This window comes from Lissotriton vulgaris, chromosome 1_1 (genome assembly GCF_964263255.1).
Source record: "Lissotriton vulgaris chromosome 1_1, aLisVul1.2, whole genome shotgun sequence".
In the NCBI taxonomy this organism is placed as follows: Eukaryota; Metazoa; Chordata; class Amphibia; order Caudata; family Salamandridae; genus Lissotriton; species Lissotriton vulgaris.
Genome location: NC_141685.1, coordinates 688,750,059 through 688,771,972, shown reverse-complemented (window position 1 = coordinate 688,771,972; position 21,914 = coordinate 688,750,059). Strand labels below are relative to the sequence as shown.

Below are 21,914 nucleotides of genomic sequence, written 5' to 3'. Positions count from 1 at the left end.
ACCTGGGGAAAAATTCACGTACCAGCTGCTTGGCAGTGGTCGGAGCAGTGTAATCTGGGACTGGATATGCTTCTGTCCATCGGGAGAGTGCACATACAACTACGAGGACATATTTGAATCCTCGACAACGTTCCATCTGGATATAATCCATCTGGAGGACTTCAAAAGGGTGATCGGGAGGATGAAATCCACCTTGCTCTACGCGAATGCCTTTTCCTGGGTTGAACTGACAACAGATCATGCAAGTACGCACTTTCTGTTTTGCTGCTGCTCGTAAATGCTTATTAAACCAAATGTTTTGAATACTGTCTAACATGGCTTTTTCTCCTAAATGCGCAGGACTATGTGCTGTGTTAATGATAACTTGAACCATAGAGTCAGGGAGAAACCATGTGGCTTTTCCCTTCGTCATCCATCCCTGTTCTGTCTGGATCCCTCCTGGTTCAATCCATTTCTTTATTTCATCTGGTGTAGCATGTGTCTGTATGTCAATTACATCTAGGGCGGGATCCCTAACTGTCATGCAATGTGTCAGTGTCGGGACTACTGCCTTTGTCATATCAATTGAGTGAGTATGAGTCTGAGCTGTATGCTTGGCTGTTCGGTCTGCCAGGTCATTACCCTGGGAAATGGTATCTGCAACTTTCGTATGTGCTTTGCACTTCATGATGGATATGGCTGTAGGCAAATGTATTGCTTCTAACAGAGCTTGGATGAGGGGACCGTGCTGGATCTTGGCCCCGTGAGAGGTCAAGAAACCTCTCTCTCGCCAGAGTACACCGAAGTCGTGTACGACTCCGAATGCATAACGTGAATCCGTGTAAATGTTAACTCTCTTGTTCTTTGCTTGTATACAGGCTTGAGTCAGAGCAATGAGCTCTGCTGCTTGGGCTGACAGTGTGTCAATGCGATGTGTCTCTATGACTTCAGTTTCCGTCGTGACTGCATATGCGGCCACTAACTCTCCTGTACTTGTTCTCATACATGAACCATCCACATAAAGTGTCAGGTCTGGATCTGGTAATGCGGTGTCTGTTAAGTCTTGTCTGGGTTTCGTCGTAATGGTAATGACTTCAATACAATCATGTGCTAAAGGGTCTGTCTCACTTAATGGCAAAAGTGTAGCAGGATTCAATGTATTACAGCGTCTGATTTCTATGTGTGGCTGAAACAATGTCAATTCATACCCTGTCAGTCGTGCTATAGTCAAATGTTGAGTCTGTGTTCTGTTCAAAAGGACTTCCACGGAATGTGGAACTTGTACTGTCAATTGGTGTCCTAACACTATGGAATCGCTTTGTCTAATTGCTAGAGCTGTTGCTGCTACTGATTTCAAGCACGCAGGCAGCGCCTGGGCTACTGGATCTAATGTACTAGAAAAATAAGCACACGGTTTGTGTGAACCTGCTTGATCCTGGGTGAGTACTGACAATGCAGTACCTTCGCGTTCTGTGACAAAAAGTGTAAAGGGTTTACTGTAACATGGTGTTGCTAAAACTGGTGCTTGACATAAGGCTTTCTTTAATTCGTCAAAAGCTTGTGTATGTTCCTGAGTCCAAGGGAGGACAGTCGAAGACGCTGCCTCCTGTGTTGTCAACTGTATGAGTGCCTTAGCTAGGAATGCATATTGTGGAATCCATTGTCTGCAATAGGAAGTGAGGCCAATAAAGGCTCGTACTTCTTTCTGTGTCTTGGGTTGCGGAAGATGTGCAATTAACTGTATTCGTTCAGGTGTAAGCTGCCTACCCCACTTGGTCAGCAAGTGCCCAAGGTACACCACTTGCTGAGCACAGAATTGTAGCTTCGAAGGAGACACCTTGTGTCCCTTGTACGCCAGGAAATGCAAAACTGTCAGTGACGCTTGTTCGCACTCTGGTTCACTACGGGCGGTGATCAATAGATCATCGACGTACTGGAGTAGGGCAGTGTTGTCAGGCATGTGGATACTGTCAAGTTCTCTCTTCAACGCTTAGCTGTAGATACTGGGGCTTTCTGTGAATCCTTGAGGTGCACGGGCAAATTTGAAGCTTCGGCCATTTAAACTGAATCCGAAAAGATATTGGCTTTCCGGGTCTATAGGGACACTAAAGAAGGCGTTCTTGAGGTCAATTACAGTGAAGAACGTCGCTTCGGAATCAATAGCTGTCAATAGGGACGAAATATCTGGGACCACGGGATATTGTGGTACAATGCATTTATTCAATTCTCGTAATTAATCGATAAACTGGAGGTGCATTTGGATCAGTACGTTTAAGAATTGGAATGATAGGGGAATTACATAGATTGGAGTCCGTTTCTACAACCACTCCTTGTGCAATGAGCTCGTCAATGATTTTCAGTAAAGCCACTACAGCATCTGGTGGTAACTTGTATTGTCGAATACGTGGTAGTACTACTCCTGGCTTCAGTGTGACACGATATGGAGTAATGTGCATGCAACCTACATCAGTGGGGCCTTGTGCCCATAAACGTGCAGGAACATTCTGTAACCTGGGATCAATATCTCTCAACACGTAGTGACCCTTAAAGTCACGCAAAAACAATCTTACTCCTTCCGGAGAGCAACATATTACAGCTCCTAGAGCTTTCAGAGTCTTTATACCAAGTAAGTTTTCTGGACATGATTTCGTGAGTAATAAATCTGTAGTGCGGGACAATGGACCAACTGCAAGTGGGACTGGTTTCGATACATCATTAACAATAGGCTTTCCTGAAAATCCAAGGGAAACATTCTGTGAGCCTGAGAGGGGTGCCCCTGGAACCTCGTCGTGACTTATTGTTGTCCTGCTTGCCCCTGTGTCAATCAAAAACTTTCTATCTTTCCCTAATACCTGACTATGTACATAAGGACCCTCTTGATCTACAGGAACCTCAATAAGAGGCAAGCCAACTTCCCTCTCTAGGCTGTTTCATGTGTATCGCTGATAATCGGGATAGTCAGATTGTGCATATTGGTACATCTGCTGCGTTGCATGTTGTGTTGCGGCAATGGGTTGTGGCTGTGGTACCGCTACAGTCTGTACTGTCTGTTGTGGAGCTTGCATAGGCTGTACATTCTGGGGAACGTGTTGTGGGGCCTGGTCCTGTCTAGGAGGACGTGGTCTCTCTTTAGTTTTACCTGTGGCTATGTTGTGTTTCAAAACTGTACAATCGTTTACATAGTGACCTGGCTGTTTACAATAGTTGCATATCCCTTTAACAGGGACTGCTGAATTTGAATTATTGGCTTGTGTAGTGCCCCTTTTATGACCGTCAGCTGGAACTGACTGAGCAACTAGCATTTTCATTTTCGTGTCTTTCATACGTCTCTGTTCATGATCATGTTCTTCCCCGATCCTATTCTGGTGATACTGTAACATTTGTAACATTTGTGAAGGTGAATTAGCTTGCCATGTGCTCTCGACTTTCAGTACACGGTTCTTAACCTGGGGCAATGAATTCTCGACTAATTTGGATACAAAAAGGTGCGGGTATGACTCGCTACTTGCTTTCAGGCCACTATTAATAATAAAACATTTCTCAAATCGGGAATAAAAATCACTAGTGTCCTCATCGGGTTTCTGTTTGCAGGCTGAGATTGCATCCCAGTCCTCCTTTTTAGTTGCTAACAAACGTGGTAAAACCTGTACTAACAATCCTGGTAATGCTTTAGTCTTATCCCCAAGACCCAGCCCTGGGGTTCGACCTGTCTCTTCAGTTTCTAATGCAGCCCAATCGATCTTTTGGTCTCCCACCTCCCATTCTTTTTCTTTGAGTTTTTCGTAAATACCGGCAGGCAATAATACTTTCAATATTTTCATAATGTCGGGATAGGTATAATCTCCCATGAGTAACATGTCTTTTATTTCACGGTGAAAACCTGCAGGGTCTTTATCATGACTTGGCACTGTTTTCTTCATTTCTAATAATTCCATTTCAGTTATAGGCGTGTATACATACACACGTGTAAGGGTATCATCAGCATTCCTGACTGGATGTACTTCTCGTAAAGGATTCTGTCTGTCCATGTAAAACATTTTCCTTACTGGGGGTGGGGCTGAAACAAACTGTGGATTCAGGAAAGCACTATATTTATGTCGATGTTCTAAAATTACTTTAATTAAATCGGTACCTAGGCCTCTCCATTTGTTCATTAGTAACTCTACTAGCACATCAGGTAGGGGACCTGGATCAGAATGTTGGCTCTTATACAACGTAAGGAGGTGTTGTATCATGTACATACCAGCTAGTCGCTGTTCGTCTGGGGAAAGATTCAAAAAAGTTTGCGCTACTGCGTCATCATTATATCTATCGGAATTGTCAGCCCATTGTACTGCTGACCTGGCTAATTCTTGTTCATCCATGGAATTGAGTACATGGTACCCCATTCGTTCTTGAAGTATTTTATCGGTAGCCTGAAATAGATGTTCAGGAGTCCTCAAGTTTGACATAGCAGAGTGAAAAAGTCTCTTGCTTTCTGGGCGTAACGTTTTATTAAAGGGTCTACCCTTACCCACATATGCCACCGTTTCTGTATGTTCTGGCTCATCCTCCTCTGAGGATTTATTCTTGTCTGTTTCTGCTTCCCTTGCATCCTTCTCTCTTTCATGCATTACTACTATTTCTTTACGGACCTTTCTGTACATGGCCTCTATACATTTCTGTTTATCATGTTTTCCGTCTGCTATATTCTGACTCCATGTAGTTAGTACCTCCATCTCTTCTTTATTTACACCAGGCCGATCTCGTTCTCTTATAAAACAGTTTACGAGGAATCTTAATATCATACTTTGAGAGTCTACTTTCTGATATGCCATGGCCTCGTGAATACATTCAGGACCCTCCCCAGTCTGAACAAAACGATATATCCTGTCTAGATAATCTAGCATTCCTGGCAATAAAACTAAAAAATTTGCAGCACGTCTTAAACGTATTGAGGCTAACATCATAGGCCCTTGCTTGCCTGGAACGGGATCATATCTACAGTCTGTAAGATATTCTTTAAGCTTTTCTAAAGGGGCCCCTTTCGGGGTATGTTGTGCAGCTAAGTCTCTTATTGTCAATCGCTGTGTAGGTGGCGGGGTACGGTAACCTCCTGTAGCACCTCCTGAGGCGGAGGCTTGGACATAATCTGGCTGTAGGGTCGGTGCTTGCGGTAACTGGGTTGGAACCTGGACCGTGCCAGACCCAAAATGATTAAGCGGATTAATAGGGGGACCAACAGGTGCGGGTGCAGGAAGCGGTGCAGGGAGGGTCGGTTGTTGCGGACCTGGGGGCTGATGATCATGGGGTAGGTTACCGTCAGCAGGTGGGACATGAGCAGGTACATTAGTATATGCGGGAGCTACATCGTCTAAATAGGATGAAAGGAAAATGTCTGCTGCGGTCTTATGACGTAATTTAGTCGGAACCAATGGAGGGGGCAGATTTTTCGGTGTTTCCGGGGTCGCCTTGGGCAGGCCCTCGGCCCGGACTGGATACAATCCTGTCATAATGGCATTACTCCGTCTATCGTGTTGTTCCATTCTGACTTGTTCTCCTTCTTCTAGTAGTTCTTTTTCTTTGGCTTTCTCAGAATCCTCTCTACTTTTCTCTGCTTTTCTAAGTGCTTTCTCTGTCCGTCTGTGTGCTTCTTTACGCCATAATTCGATGGCATCTTTCTGAGACTGTCTGGCTTTCTTTTTCCACAACGCTTCTTCTACTCTCATGATGCACTCGGCATCCCATGTCCCTGTAGCGGGCCATCTCTGATTCTCTGCTAAGTCCTTAGTGTAATCCACCCACAAGTCAAGATATAATACGGCGTCTAAGCCATGCTTGTGGTACATAAAATGACCGGGAGTGTCCCTGGGTGGGATGGGAACAGCTTCCTCGAGTATCCCTTTTCTAGTTCCTATCTGTCTCAGTTTAGAGAATAGAGGCATCCTGTAACTCGATACTTGATACTTGATACTTACTCGGACTCGGACACAACTAATACAATAAACACAGGAATGACGATCAAACAATCACTCATACCACGACATTAAAATACATTAAAACATTTCGGAACGAACAATAACTGGATAACTGAATACTGGATATACTGCTAAACAGTACAGATACACTGCTAAAACAGTGCAGACCGGGTCTGCGTACCCAAACCCGTCTTGACCGGACACAAATTAATGCACCCGTCTAGATGCGTCCCCAGCAACGGTACTCACCGGGAAGCACGGAACGGAAGGCCTCAGAAACTCGACTGGACTGGACCGGACTGGACTCGACTCGACACGTGACGTAGGTACTTCGGAACTGGTGGGCCTCTAGACACCTCGGACCTTGCTCTCTCGGCTGGGCTCTGGTCGGGATCCTCCGCACTCCTCACCGCCTCGTCTGGATGTCGATCGCAGTCTCCGTCACCTCCGTAGGCCTGAGGGAGATACAGGAAATCCTGCGGGTACGCGTAGTTGTCCGTCACGGCTGTGGCAGGGGGCAAGGCCTGCGACGCATCGCCGGCGTGTAAGGTGGGGGAGGGGTTCCTATTCGGGCGCCAATTATGTGGTAAATACATTTACCGTATACTGAATTTCTATGCGGTATAAATAAAATAAAATAGCTCAATCAAAAATGAGAGGCAGAGTCCGTGGCATCTGAGTTTATAAGGGTTTTATTCCATGTAATGGAATGGTTCGAACCATGGTATCATGTTCCATCACCACGAGGGTTCAGGAAGGGATAGACAATGCTTTATTAACAGTGCACATTATATATAGTAAAAGCATACAATGGTGATGGATACAGAAGGCGGAACAGCTGAAAGAAACGAGATAAGAACACATGTACGTAACAAAAGGCGTGCACGAGGGCGTACACGGAGGTGTGTGCTAGAAACGTCACATGAAAGTGTCACAAGTGGGTGGATTCATAGAGGAATCCTGCAGTGTCAGCAGAAATATATGGCTGGATGCGCGCGCAGGCAACATGACGTGTGATTGACGTGGAACTGGAGGGTGAAGGGGACTTGACATTTAGCACCAAAAGGGGAGACAGAAGTCTGGCGTGTCAGAACAACCTAATCCCAAATCATATCTGATATCTTGTGTTGAAGAACTGTTTTATCTAGAAGGAAAGGTCTTTCACGCAGAGGCTATTCTATACTGACTGCTAGTGCGTGTATATGTGTCTACGTGTCTACGTGTCTACGTGTAATGCGAGGGGCCATGGGCCTACCATGGTAACAGGAGCAATGAATTTCATGCACGGAGACAGAAAGGCCGGGCCCTTTGCTCTGCAGCTGGGGAGATGTTTACCTAAATCGCTAGACAGGAATGTATTTTCGAGGAGCGGAGCAGATAACTTGAAGGCTGAATTGTCTTGGCAGGCAAGCAGGCCGAGCCGGGCACCCCTCGCCGCACAGGGAGTAAGGTAAGGGTCATGGATGCAGGTCCAGGCTGCAGCTTTCCGAGGCAGAAGGCAGGAAGGCAGAAAGGGCTCGATGGCAGGAATCAGGGCCTAACTCAACAGAGCCAGGAAAACATGAAAGTGCACCATGTAAAGACGGTGGCACGGCATACTTAGGAACAGAATTATCGACCCATTCATGGTGGATCTGAAAGAAGACATGTTAACGTTGGACGCAAATGTGTTTGCGTCTTCATATCTGGTCATGGAGGGAAATTACATGTACTTGAAGCATGTACATGGAGCCGTTGGGGTCTACTTTAGGGGACACAAAAAAAATTCCAATTACCTCAATGTGTCATCCCACTCCTGAAGAAGCCAGGAGCGGACGTGAAGAACTTAAAAAACTTCAGGCCCATTTCTCAACTCCCCTTCCTCGCGAAAGTGCTGGAGCAGTACGTGTTGAAATCCCTGTCTCACCACCTGGAAACAAACAACCTCCTGCAGCACAACCAGGCAGGTTTCATGGCCCATCATAGCACAGAAATGGTCATGCTAGCAGTGCTAGACGATCTTAGGTTTCGGGCAGACAAGAAAAAGCTGTGTGCCCTGATCTTACTGGACTTCTCCGCAGCATTTGATATGGTCAACCACTGTCTATTTTTTTGTCGTGGATGCACAATCTTGGAGTCCAGGGCATAGCCCTCAGATGGCTCACATCCTTCCTCAGTGATCGATCGCAGAGAGTACAGCTGATGGACCACATATCTGACCTGGGCAGTCTTTCCTGTGGAGTTCCTCAAGGATCAGCTCTGTCCCCCCTCCTCTTTAATGCTTACCTGCAGCACTTGATTGCCGCCCTAAACACCATGGAGTGTCAGATCTATAACTACGCTGATGATGCCCAACTTATCATCCAGATCAACAACTCCCCAGCCTCCCACGCACAAACACAAAACATTCTCAAATATATCACTAATTGGATGACGGCCAACTCCCTTAAAATCAACCCGGACAAGACCGAGGTCATGGCCATCACCACTGACTCTAATCCCTGGAGTAACCTCTTCTGGCCTCAGGAACTGGATGCCAACCCGGACCCGGCCAAGGCTGTCAAGAGTCTAGGCATCAAAGTGTATGCTAATTTGTCCATGACTCAGCAGGTGTCAGCAGTAGTAGGAGCATGCGCTGGCCTGATGAGACAGTTTCGGAAGCTTGCCCCCCTTCTGACCTTTTCCACTCTCCGACTGATTGCATCAGCCTTGATAGTCTCACGTATTGACTATGGAAATGCCCTGTACAGCGGCATCCCAGAAAAAAAAATTGCCCGACTTCAGGTCACCATGAACAATGCAGCCAGGCTAATAATCAGACTGCCCAGAGGGGCCCATGCCACACCCCTCCTTCAACAACTGCACTGGCTCCCAGTCAAGCAGAGAACTAAGTTCAAGGGCCTCTGCATCGCTCACAAAGCCATTTATGTGCAATCCCCCACGTACATCAAAGATCGCCTAAAACTTTGCACCCCGAATAGGGTGCTTCGTACCTCAGAGGCCTGCCTACTGGCATGTCCCAGTTTCAGTCTCACCTAAAAAGGGGGAAGAGCCTTTTCCACCTCCATCCCCCCACTTTGGAATAAACTGCCAGAGAACTTGCGCAACGTGTGTGCCCTTCTCCCCTTCAGGGAGAAGCTAAAAACGGTCCTCTTTTCAGAAGCTTGGGGCTCCCCCCCAATCTACTTCGGCACTTCTTCTGACCAGGACATGCCTCCCTCTCTTGACAGCGCTTAGAGACCTGACGGTGATAACGCGCTCTACAAATGCGAAATACAAATACAAATAAAAATGTATTAACTGAGTCATTTTACATGCAGGTAAATGCACTAATTGAAGGTGTCTTATTTTCCATGCAAATTCGTAAAAGCTCATATGATGCCTTCATATGTTAGCTGAATCTCCTAGGCATGAAATGCAGTTCCCTAAAAACTCTCGCTTTAGAATTAAGGGTTTCAATTTGATGCGTGCTGTGGAATTTGTTCTTTTTCATCTTTTGTGTTTGCAGGGGAAAGAAGCGCTATTGTTAGCTGGAATAATGCAAGGAGTGAAGAAGTTACAAACATGTCGCTTGAGTCAATAAAGGAATGTTGTTATGTTTCACACAGGAGAAGGCCTGGGAACCAAGGATAACATGTATAGAGGAAAGAACACCATTGTCTCATGGGAAAATACCTTCAGGATTGTACCCAAAGAAGATGGCTTGACCAGCAATCCATCCTCGGAATGTTATCTATGAATAATGTGTTGTTGGAAGTAGGGAACGCGCCCACTTCTTCTTTTGCCGTCGGAGAGAGAGCATCTGAGAGCAAGCTCTGTTTATGTAGCTTTATAGTACATGACCCATTGATGGTGGAGAGACTTCTTAGGTCTTAAGTATTCAAATAAATATTCTTGAGTCTTCAGTAAAAAGGCATTTTTTTTGGGGGGGGGGGGTTTAACCCAGTGCATGTTCAGCCAACACGTTTCTTTCTAAACAGGGCTTCATCAGGGCTAACTGAACACCACCCAATGGTCTATTAGGGTGCCAGGTGTCACTTCTAAGTGTGTGTCCCTAAGTGTCCCACTCGAGAACTTCAAGTTGACTGATCACTCTACAGTCTGTTTGCTGCGATGTTCTGGACATGCATGTGGTACACAGCTTTTCCTGGAATTAATCAGGTCTCCTGCACTTGAGGGAGTACCTGATTTCCACACTATCCTTAATGAAACAACCACTAAGCATCTTGCCCTGAATGGATCCTATGATTGGCTCTTATCTGAACCTGTGTACTCAAACCTAAGACTACAATATCTTGAGTGGGACACACACTCAGAAGTGACACCTGGCACCCTATTAAACCATTGGGTGGTGTTCACATAGCCCAATGAAGCCATGTTTAGGGAGAAATGCGTTGGATGCACTTGCACTGGTTTGAAACCAATAAAAAAAATATTTTTACTGAAGACTCAAGAACATTTCTTGACTACCTATCTGCCTATTTCTGTTGCCTCTTTTTTAAATGTTGTATAACCTAATTGTATGGTCTAGAAGCAGCAGAACTTGGATGTGGGCAACAGCGTTACATGTGAATCTTCTGTTTCCACGTTAATTTAAGTGACTATATGGGCTGTGAGGCTTTAATCATCCCTAGCTGCTTGTGTTTTGAATTTAAGTGAAGTAGGGATGTCACCTTAGTGTTAGTGTAGGGATAGATTAATGTTTTTTACTCAACAACCCTTGATGCAGGGATACTTGGACTCATGCTTTCTGTTCCTCTGCATTCTGCTTCTTGAACTAATTGTATCAGTTATGCTACACGGTCTAAATTGGATACGTAGATTTGGCTTCACGCTAATTCCGATGTATTTCTACACCCACGTATTGAGGTGTCTTTATGTTCAGTTATTTTTGGCTTTGTAATAAACAACTAACACTATGTAATTGTCTGTAGTTACTATGTATCCAATAGGAATATTGATTTGTTTACTGGTCACCTAATGACTTTTCTCCCCTCTACACTTTCATGCTGCAAGTCTGAACCATCAGGTTGTGACTCTAGAACAAGTCTAGAATGTATTGGCCCTGCACTTTCTGCCTTATTTAGACCATGGGGGACAGTCTCCGGGTACAGGTCATGAAACTCGGGTGGAGGAGTGCATGCCCAATTTGCAGATCCCAGCCTGCCTGGTGAGATTCTCTGTGCTGTAAAGGGAGCCACCACTAAGTCAGTTTCCTTTAAAGCACTGAAGTTTGATGCTTGGGCACTAGGTTTAAAGTACTCACTCAACAAGCATTTTTGTTCAGAGACAACAACCATTTGTTTTTACTGAACAAAAAATGGCTCTGAAGAACAGGGAGTGTTTTCCTTGAGTGTTGGTGCTATTTAATATTTCCCCTGCCCTTGTCAGCCATCCAGTTCTCCTAGTTGAGGCATGCAGACCTGGATAAGACAAAAGGTACAGTAGCTCCCATGCACCTAAACAAAACTCCTTGCACATCATGGAATGATTTTTATCCAGAAAAAATAATGTTGTTGTATTTTTAGATAAAACATTCTGAGCAGACACATAACTGCCTTAGCTGCTGCATCAGAGGGTCCATTGAAGGAACAGAAATGGCCGTCTGCTTGCCAGGAGTCTCCAAAATATATCAGGCAGTCCTTTGCCAAAGGGAGCAATGGCAATGCCTTCTGCTGAACTGGTGAATGAGCAGGCCACTCTCTAAAGGAAGCCTTAGCCCCCTATATGGGAACTTAATTCCAGCTACTCAATGGACTTAGGAGAATAATGAGATTTTCACCCCATGAGGCTTGGAAATCCAGAATGACTGTGACCAAGTATTATTGGTAGTAGTAGTATTATGATTATTATAGTCAAGTTCAGTTGAAACTGAAGTATGTGGTAGTAGATTGTTTCCTGGCCAGGGAGGACCTGGCTTGGTAGTTTGGGGTGGACTGTTCCCATGAGGCACAGGGTCAAGACTTATTTGCATATGGCTGGGTCCAAACTGGGGTGGCACCGCGAGCAAAAGAGCAAGGGGTCCCATGCTCACTGCACCACTGGATTCAAGCTAACCTGGCTGATGAGGGGTGTTGCCCTGCAGCCAGTTTCAAGATGCTTGTTTCCGGTCCAGGGAAGACCTAGCTTGGCAGTTCGGGCTGGACTGTTCCCATGAGGCACAGGGTCAGGATAGATTTGCATATGGCTGGGTAAACTGGGGTGGTGTGGTGAGAAAAATAACAATGGATTAAAACCCAGATCTTTGTGACTGGGGGTGAATGTTTGCATTATTCAGCATTCCGTCCATCAATTGTCCCTTTTGCATTTGTCACCCTAAGTGGGAAACGTATGCCCAAAATTGGGTCCCATGCTCACTGCACCACTGGATTCAATCTGGCCTTGTTGATGAGAGATGATGCCCGAACTCTGGTCCCGGGATGCTTTTTTCCGGTCCAGGGAGTGCCTAGCTTGGCAGTTTGGGCTGGACTGTTCCCTTGAGGCACAGGGTTAAGACTGATTTAAATATGGCTGGGTCCAAACTGGGGTGGCATGGTGAGAAAAAGAACAATGGATTAAACCCAGATCTTTGTGATTGGGGCTGAGTGGGAAGGGTATACCCAGACGTGGGTCCCATGCTCACTGTGCCTCTGGGTTCAAGCTAGCCTAGCTGGTGAAGGGTGATGCCCTGAAACCGATCCTGGGATACTTGTTTCCGATCCAGGGAGGAACTGCCTTGGCAGTTCAGGCTGGAATGTTCCCCTGAGGCACAGAGTTAAGACTGATTTGCATAAGGATGGGTCCAAACTGGAGTGGTGATGTGGGCAAAAGAACAATGGATTAAACCCAGATCTGACTTTCGTGTTAGTCACTTTTAATTTAACTTTTGTGCAGCTTTGGATCGCGCTTGTGTTATAAGCGTGCTGCTGCCTTGCCTTAGACTTCCCAGCGCTTGTAAGCGCTTCGCCCGCTCCCTCCTCCTTGCTTGGGGTTTCAGACTGCCCTCGGCTGAGTATTGATGCCGAGGGCTGGGATCTGATTGCGGCCGCCATCTTGGGGGTAGGACTCTCCGCCCTCGCGCTCTAGTAGCGCTATAAAAGGGAATTGTGACATCTTGCATATGATTAACAACTGCTACCCTACCTTTTCCCTCCTGAGGCGGAAGCCGGGAGGTCTACTCTCTTTTCTTGGCAATTTTAAATCGAGTGTGTTTGACTTTCGTGTTAGTCACTTTTAATTTAACTTTTGTGCAGCTTTGGATCGTGCTTGTGTTATAAGCGTGCTGCTGCCTTGCCTTAGACTTCCCAGCGCTTGTAAGCGCTTCGCCCGCTCCCTCCTCCTTGGTTGGGGTTTCAGACCGCCCTCGGCTAAGTATTGACGCCGAGGGCTGGGATCTGATTGCAGCCGCCATCTTGGGGGTAGGACTCTCCGCTCTCGCGCTGTAGTAGCGCTATAAAAGGGAATTGTGACATCTTGCATGTGATTAACAACTGCTACCCTACCTTTTCCCTCCTGAGGCGGAAGCCGGGAGGTCTCCTCTCTTTTCTTGGCAATTTTAAATCGAGTGTGTTTGACTTTCGTGTTAGTCACTTTTAATTTAACTTTTGTGCAGCTTTGGATCGCGCTTGTGTTATAAGCGTGCTGCTGCCTTGCCTTAGACTTCCCAGCGCTCGTAAGCGCTTCGCCCGCTCCCTCCTCCTTGCTTGGGGTTTCAGACTGCCCTCGGCTGAGTATTGACACAGAGGGCTGGGATCTGATTGCGGCCGCCATCTTGGGGGTGGGACTCTCCGACCTCGCGCTCTAGTAGCGCTATAAAAAGCTCCTCCCTCCTCCGCGCAGCGGACGCGTACTGCGGACGCGCCGGATCTGCGCCGGAGTCGTGCCAGAGTCCTGCCCGTCTGCGCCCGTTAGCGTCCCGGAGGCGTACGGCGTGGCAGGTTACTCTTGGTCGTTATTTAGCTCCCCGTGTCTCACTATGCTTTCTTACACCTCCCAGGAGCTCTACTCCCTGCGCACTTTGGATGCGTCCTGTCACTTGGTATTTCCTGGTCGCTATAGGGGTAAACATAAGTGCCCGGTCTGTAACTGGCATCCTATCAGCAACTCCCCCCCCACCCGTTCCGCGAAGGATTGTAGCATTAAACATCTGTGCTTACTCCTGAATACTAGGTCGCTGCACAGACACACAAAGGAGATCTTTGATCTCCTCTCCACGACCAGTCCCACCTGTCTTATGCTCACTGAGACGTGGCTTAATGATTCCTCCCATCCGGACATAATGGCAGCCATTCCCTCCGAGTATATCATCCATCGACAAGATAGAGCTAAGGGAAGGGGGGGTGGAGTCGCCCTAGTTGTGAAAAAATCTCTCACGTGCACAGTTATGCACACAGAGACCATCGCGGGCGCCGAATCCCTCGCTTTTACCCTATCCCTTTCACCTCAACAAGCGGTGAAGGGTCTCATAGTTTATAGGCCCCCGGGTCCTGTGGGATCCTTCTTTGATGACCTCCAGCAGGTCCTGTCGGCACTAGTTTTGAGATCTGAGCAGTGTCTACTGGTGGGAGACTTCAACTTCCACATGGAAGATCATCAGGATCAAGATGCTATTAAGCTGTTGGATATCACGTCTACCTTGGGCCTGTCCCCTTATCTCTTCAGCCCGACCCATGACAAAGGTCATACGCTTGACCAGGTCTTTTCCACTTCACCAATTGTGGTTACCACACTTCTGCCAGTATTATGGTCTGACGATTATCTTCTCCATTTTCAAATATCTGTCACTGAGAAACCAGCTGTCAGTGCTTTGAGACAACAGGGCAGTAATTACAGGGCGTACCATCGGGTGACTCCAGATCTGTTAGCCCAGGCCCTGGTGGACCATCCTCTGTTCTACACTGGTGATCTGGATAACGACCTTGACATTTTGCAGTCCTGGCTCTTAGCTAGATTGAATGAGCTAGCCCCATTACAGCCACCCAGATCTGATACCCAATGGATCTTGGCCCCATGGTTTACGGAGGAACTGGCCCAGTCCCGTAGACAATGTAAAGTCGCCGAACGGGTTTGGAGAGCCCATTATGATACCGAGGCTCAACAGATCTACAAATCCATGATGAAATCTTACCATGGTTTAATTTTACAGGGCAAGAAATGCTATTATGCCAAAAGAATTGAGGAAGCAGCAAACTCCTGTAAGGAGATTTTCTCGATTGTTCGAGAATTTACTACCCCGCGCTCAATCTCAGCACAGGAAGCCCCGGCTGAGACCTGGGCCGACACCATTTCTAATTTTTTCACTACCAAAATTAGGCAGATACAGGACTCCTTTCCCCCAAGACCGACAGCTGATCCTTCGACTGTGTCTAACGAGACAGCTCACCTGTCTACTTCTGGCCCAGTTTTATTAGACTTTCCGCCCCTTACGATATCCTCATCTTTAGCATTGATGAGGAATCTTAAATCGGGCTCACCCCTCGATCCCTGCCCGGCAAAATTTCTAGCAAGAATGGCTGATGTGGTTAACCCCATAGCCAATCCTATTCTCAACCTCTCCTTGAGTCAGGGAGTTCTGCCACACTCCTGGAAACAGGCCATGGTTATTCCTCTTCTTAAGAAGCCCAACCTTGATCCAGAAGCCCCGTCCAATTACAGACCGATCTCGCTCCTTCCAGCCCTTACTAAAATTCTGGAGAAACACGTCCACAGCGTGCTCTCTAACTTCCTGGAGTCGAATGAGCTACTCCATGCGTCCCAATCTGGCTTTCGATCCAACCTAAGCACCGAGACGGCGCAGCTGGAAGTCTCTGAGATTGTGAAGGAGGTGCTGGACGCGGGAGGCAGGGTGATGTTAGTGATGTTAGATCTGTCGGCGGCTTTCGACACCGTCCCCCATGAGGATCTCCTCACTAGATTACATGACATCGGTCTAGGGGGACGGTGCTCAACTGGTTTTGTTCCTTCTTAGCTGTTGGAACTGGCCCTTTTTGCAGGGTCATCCCCAAACTTTTGGCTTCTTCCTCCCTTATTTTTCCTGACCCGTGGCTGTTGGCAATAGGACTCTGCGCACTTTACCACTGCTGATCAGTGCTAAAGTGCATATGCTCTCTATGTAAATTGTTATTCTGATTGGATATACATGTTTGGCATATTTGTATCACCATGAAGTCCCTAGTAAAGTGCACTGGGTGTGCCAGGGCTGGTGATGACAAATGCTACTAGTGGGCCTGCAGCACTAATTGTGCCACCCACAGGAGTAGCTCTAAAATGGTGTCTCAGGCCTGCCACTGCAGCGCCTACGGGCAGTTTAGAACTGCCATGTCCTCCTGGTCCGCGTACCCGCTGACCAGGCCTAACCCTTCCCTTCTCGTGCACATCAGTCACCCCTATGGAAGGCCCAAGGTACCCCCCTGGGCAGGGTGCAGTGTATGTGAAAGGTAGAGCATGTACTAGTGCAGGTACCATGCTCTGGTAGTGAATTACAGCCATTTTCGTTTTTCACTATTGTAAGGCTATCTTGTTCCATAGGTTAACATGGGGGATGCTGGCTACAGTGGTTAACAGCATTTCTTCCCATAGGAACAAGATAGGACATAAGTATCTAGTATCCCTGAACTCAGAATTTAATAATACATCTTTTAGGAAAGGTGGTTTTTAAATCCTGTGTTTGAGAACAGCACTTTTAGAAAGTTGCTGTTCTCTTGTCTGACCCTTCTGTGTGCCTGGGACTGTTTGTGTATTGACTGTCTGGTTTGTGAGTGACAGGGGCTGGGGAATTCCCCCAGAGGCTGGATGAGTCAGCACTAGGCTGAATGGAGCAATTGCAACCTGAGTGGTGGGAGGAGTTAGCACCTGGGCTGAATAGGGCTGTGCCTGCCTGCCACAATGCTGGCTCCACCTCCTGCTGGGCGGCTGAGGACTCTGCCCCTCACTCTGAAAGGAAAGATGCAGCCAGCACATCAAGGTGCTCAGGATCCACCCAGAACTGGTTCAGACCGGGCTCAGGGCCCACATGCACTGAAAGAACAAAGACTTTAGGGGTATAAGTACAGGACCCCTGACAACAGAAAATTAGATCATCCTGGAAATCAAGAAGGAACCTCTGCCAAGGAGAAAGCTGACTCTGAAGAAGGAAGACTGTCCTGCTGTTGCTCTGCTGGACTGACCTGCTGTTGCTTTGCTGCCAAGGAGAGGGGAAGGACTTTGCTGTGAGCTGTGTCCCCTGTCTTGTAAGGAATCTCCAAGGGCCTGAGAAGAGCTGGCTCCCTGTTTTGAAGTCCCAGGAACAAAAGGACTTCGCCCCCAGTCTCCCTGAACTCTGGTGAGAGAGTTCTGTCCTTCCTAGAGTGCTTGATCCAGTTGTGGGGCCTCTGGAGGTTGAATCTGAGCTGGGAAGCTTGAGACTAAGCTGAGAAACTTGTGAAGCTGAAAAGTGTCGCATCGCTCGCTTGCGGAGCGCATCCCCGACAGTGCGAGAAGTTTCCCGCCGCTACGAAGGTCGAGATCGGCGCAGCGCCTGACATCGCTGCCGGAGCCGTCGCACCCTTCGTTTGCGGGACGCACCAGACCGGTGCGGGAGAATCGAACATCGCTGCGAGTGTCGTCGCAGAGCCTGTCGTCGCTGAGTGAGATCGCCGCACCGCTTGCTTGCGGACCGCATCACGTCGCTGCGAGCATCGTCGCAGAACCATCGCATCGAGGAGCTGCGAGAGAGAGGATCACCGCTGGACCGCGCATCGTCGCCCCGGAGATCGTCGCAGCCCCTACGAGATCATCGCATCGTGCCTTTGCGAGAACAGACTTCCCACGGAACCTACGCACCGGAATCTACGCAAGCTGCCTTCCTCCCCATACAGATCGGATTCGTCGCAACACGCCCGCTGCTGCAGCGGGGCTGTCGCATCGCCTCCCCAGGGTCTCAGGAGTAACGCATCGCTTGTTTCCACCGCACCAGCTTCCTGCTTGTGGAACTCTGTTGCATCTAAAAGGTACTGTGAGTAAACGTGACGCAACTGTGAACTTTTCACGCATCTGTGGATTATTTTAACGCAACTTAAAGAACTTTGATTACAACCTGAAGAACTCATTTGAAACCGTAACCTTGCATTGTGTATGTTGGATTTTTGACGTTTTTGGTCTTGTGTAGTTTAGAATAAATATCTTTATTTTCCTAAACTGTTGTGGAATCAGTTTGTGGTGTTTTCACTGTGTTACTGTGAGTGTTGGTACAAATACTTAACGCATTGCCTCGGGTTAGCCTAGACTGCTCAGGCCAAGCTACCTTGAGGGCGAGCAGGGGTTATCTGAGAGGGTTATCTCCTTGTCCTGACTAGAAGCAAGGGTCCCTATTTGGACAGTGGTACCTACCTCTGCCAACTAGAGACCCCCAGTTCTAACATTAGCCAACCGCCGACAGATGGTCTGGGCCTCACCGGGATCCGCCGAAATGCCGCCATTGGGAGTCGGAGTCCCTCAGGGCTCAGTTCTGAGCCCTACTCTATTTAACATCCTCATGACCCTTCTGGCGACATTAGCGGAGTCCTATGGGGCCCGGATCGTCTCATATGCTGACGACACCCAGCTTCTTTTCACCTGCCGCAAGAGCGAAGATTTCGATGGGGAAAGTATCCGTGAGTGCCTTGGGGCTGTTTTCAACTGGTTCCAACTGAACAGCCTCAAGTGCAACTCGGATAAATCTGAGATACTTTTCTTCGGATGCCCATCGGAACCGGATTGGCATGGTTGGTGGCCTGCCGACATGTTCCCCCCAGCTCAGTCATCTAAATGGGCTAAGTACCTGGGAATTAAAATAGACAATGAGCTCACGCTCAAATCCCAGGTGGCTACCCTCACAGGGACGTGTTTCGGTATCCTCAGGATGCTTCGAAAGTTTTTCCCTCTACTCTCTGAGGAACATCGGAGGATAACTGTACAGGCACTCATAGGATCCATATTGGACTATGCTAATGCTTTGTATCTGGGTCTGCCGGAATATCTCTTACAGCGCATGCAGGTGACCCAGAACGCTGCAGCACGAGCGATTTTTGGCCTGCATCGCCGTACCAGTGCCTCTAGCGTGCTCCAATCCCTTCACTGGCTTCCTATACGGAAGAGGATAATTTTCAAAGCCATGACTTTAACCCATAAAGCCCTGCATGCCACGGGTGCAAAATACCTTCAGAAGAGGCTGAACTTTTACCGGCCATCACAATCCTTAAGATCGGAGTCACTCGCACTTGCTGTGTTTCCACGTATAAAGAGGGCCCGACTGGGCGGCCGGTCCTTTAGATTCTTGGCCCCCCAGCTATGGAACTCTTTACCACTGTCTCTTCGGGCCACACCTAATCTGCTTGCCTTCAGGAAGGCTCTAAAGACTTGGTTATTTTCTGGTTAGTGCGCTTTCATTCTCAGCTTCTGTTTTTCGTTGCTGTTATGCTTTTCAGTTTTCTTTTGGGTCTGGAGCACAAAGCGCCGGGACACTCCCTTGGAGTAGCCGTTGCGCTATATAAGACTCATATATAACATAACATAACATAATCTTTGTGTCTTGTGTTGAATGTTTGCATTGTTCAGCATTCCGTCCATCAATTGCTCCTTTTGCAACTGTCGCCCTAAGTGTGAAGGATATGCCTAGTCATGGTTTCCATGATCACTGCGACACTGGATTCAAGCTAGCCTGGCTGATGAGGGGTGATGCCCCAAAACCGGTCCCAGGATGCATGTTTCCGTTCCAGGGAGTACCTGACTTGGCAGTTTGGGCTGGACTGTTCCCATGAGGCACAGGGTCAAGATTGATTTGCATATGGCTGGGTCCAAATTAGAGTGGCGGGGTGTGCAAAAGATTGAGAGATTAAACCCAGATCTTTGTGACTGGGGTGAATGTTTGCATTGTTCAGCATTCCATCCATCAATTGTTCCTCTTGCAGTAGATTGGAGCCCTGCATAGCATGGTATGTGAGCTGGAAAAAAATACTTTAACTTTTCACTTAAAGAAGGGTCCCACAAAATCCATCAGAATGCCCCAACTGCAAGATAGGACTGTGCATGAGATTATGTTAGCACCTATTCTCATGAATAATCAAAAGTAATGGTATTTACCCATCACGATTAATGAAGGAAGAACTACTATATAAGCCTAATAGATCTTGAATTACGAATGCAGAATTACTGGGGAAAAGATAGTGTGAAAAACAACGTAAACCAGCTCAAATGATCCTCTAGTAAGACAGAGAGCAGGACTAGATGGGCCTGATAATGGGCCATTGCATACATCTAAGTGCAACTGAAATAAATACATTTCACATAATGTGTATATGAGCCCATTGGGAATCACTATGGTGTCAACCATTCTTAAAGGGCTGTCAACGGTAAGGCAGCGCCTGATACGATTTGTGGATAACGACAGAACGTCTAGGGCTGTAAAGATCCTTCTGCATGCAGTGGAACTGAATTCAGACAAAAGAGCGTTGGTACCAACGAAAGTGAGGCATTTTACCTGATGGCCGAAAGAGTGAGAAAGCACCATATCAGCGTGATGATGCGTTTGAAGTCTTCTTCAGTCAGCCATAAATGATTGCTCCTCATTTACTTTGAAAAGCTGTTGAAAAACGGAATAACTAACAAACAGAGTTAATGTGTCAACTAAAGAAACGGAGGATTGGAAAAATTGCTTCGTGAATTTGGCAGTTAATAATGAATATCTGACACAAGATATGATCAAGGCCGGAGATTTATTTTTCCAGGGAAGGAGATGTCAAAGGAGAACTTCATGATCCCTGAGATAATTGTTGCTTTAGATCCATACGATTGGGATGGCAGGCACGGCCAGCACAGGTAACAGTGGTGGGGCAGGGGTAGAACTTGGAAGTGGACAGAGGACAGGATAGGGAAAGTAAATTAAAATAAAAAAATAAAACCACTTCCATGCGCTCTCTGCATCGCCGAGTCATTTGTGACGTGCAGGTAAAGATATTGCCCTTCATAATTTTTCACTAAACAAGGTACCATATAAAGTGAAGTCTTGTGTTGACTGCATTGTGCAATGAGAACTCTGCTATCGAATAGAGCAAAGTATGCATTTAAATGAACTCACTATCAATGTGTGTTTATTAGTCCCTAACTTCTGCACACTGACATAAAAATTAAGAGAAGGCACACTGCCAACTAGCTACTCCTGTCACAAAAACAAATCATTATCAGACACCTGTGTGCTGAGTAAAGGAGGGCGGCAACAGAGAAGAGAACAGAAACGGTTAAAGGAGGTAGAGTGAGAAAGGGGATATAAGGAAGAGCAGAAGGGTAAAAGTAGATGTTATGTAGTCAGCAGTCTAGTAGTTAGGCGGGTGGAGCTAGTGGGGGACCAGGGGAAGAGGAGGAGCATAGGCAGGAAAGAGTTAGTTAGAGTAGGGACATGGAAGGAGAAGGATGTAAGGAATAAAGATCCTTATAAAATATACATCATGTCTGTCGTCTTTGAGTCAGGACACGACAAATGGCGACGAGGGTGGTTTGAGCAGTAACCCTAGAAAGAGCATCCTGTCCCGGGGACACTGCCGAGGAACCGTCGCAGGCGCGGCGTGTGCCCCAAAGAAGTAGCCGCTCACAGAAGAGGCCAGCAGCAAATGTCCCCGCTCCGCGATGCAGAAATCGCGTGGAGCCATGTGAAGTGAGCGCGGTCGAGCGCAGAAGAAAATTTTGAACTGAGCGCCGTTTCGCGCCCAAAGTGAGTGCGAGTTCGAGGGTCGTGTGCGACCAGCAAAGAAGTTGGGAGCCCACCCCAGACTTCCTGAGGAGTCCTAAAGGCTAGTACTGTCTGCAGTGGTGTGGAAGGCCGTGGAGACATGTGGGGAAGTCAAATATCCCGTGCTGAGAGCGCTGAGCGTCGGAGCTCACCCCGATGCGTGGGGTTTGGCAAGTCAAGGATCAGGAGCTGATCACGAGCTCACCTGCAAGTGCATGAAGGTGAGAGGCACAAAGGCGATCAAGGGAGACCTGCTACCCTACAAAACGCCGCCGGTGAGT

At 47.4% G+C, this 21,914-nt stretch overlaps 1 protein-coding gene across 1 annotated transcript in view; it reads right to left on the bottom strand.

The window, feature by feature from the left end:
- Window positions 1-21,914, bottom strand: part of DPYD (dihydropyrimidine dehydrogenase) — a 3,292,815-nt gene that overhangs the window by 2,912,136 nt on the left and 358,765 nt on the right. The gene's annotated exons all lie outside the window — the stretch shown is intronic.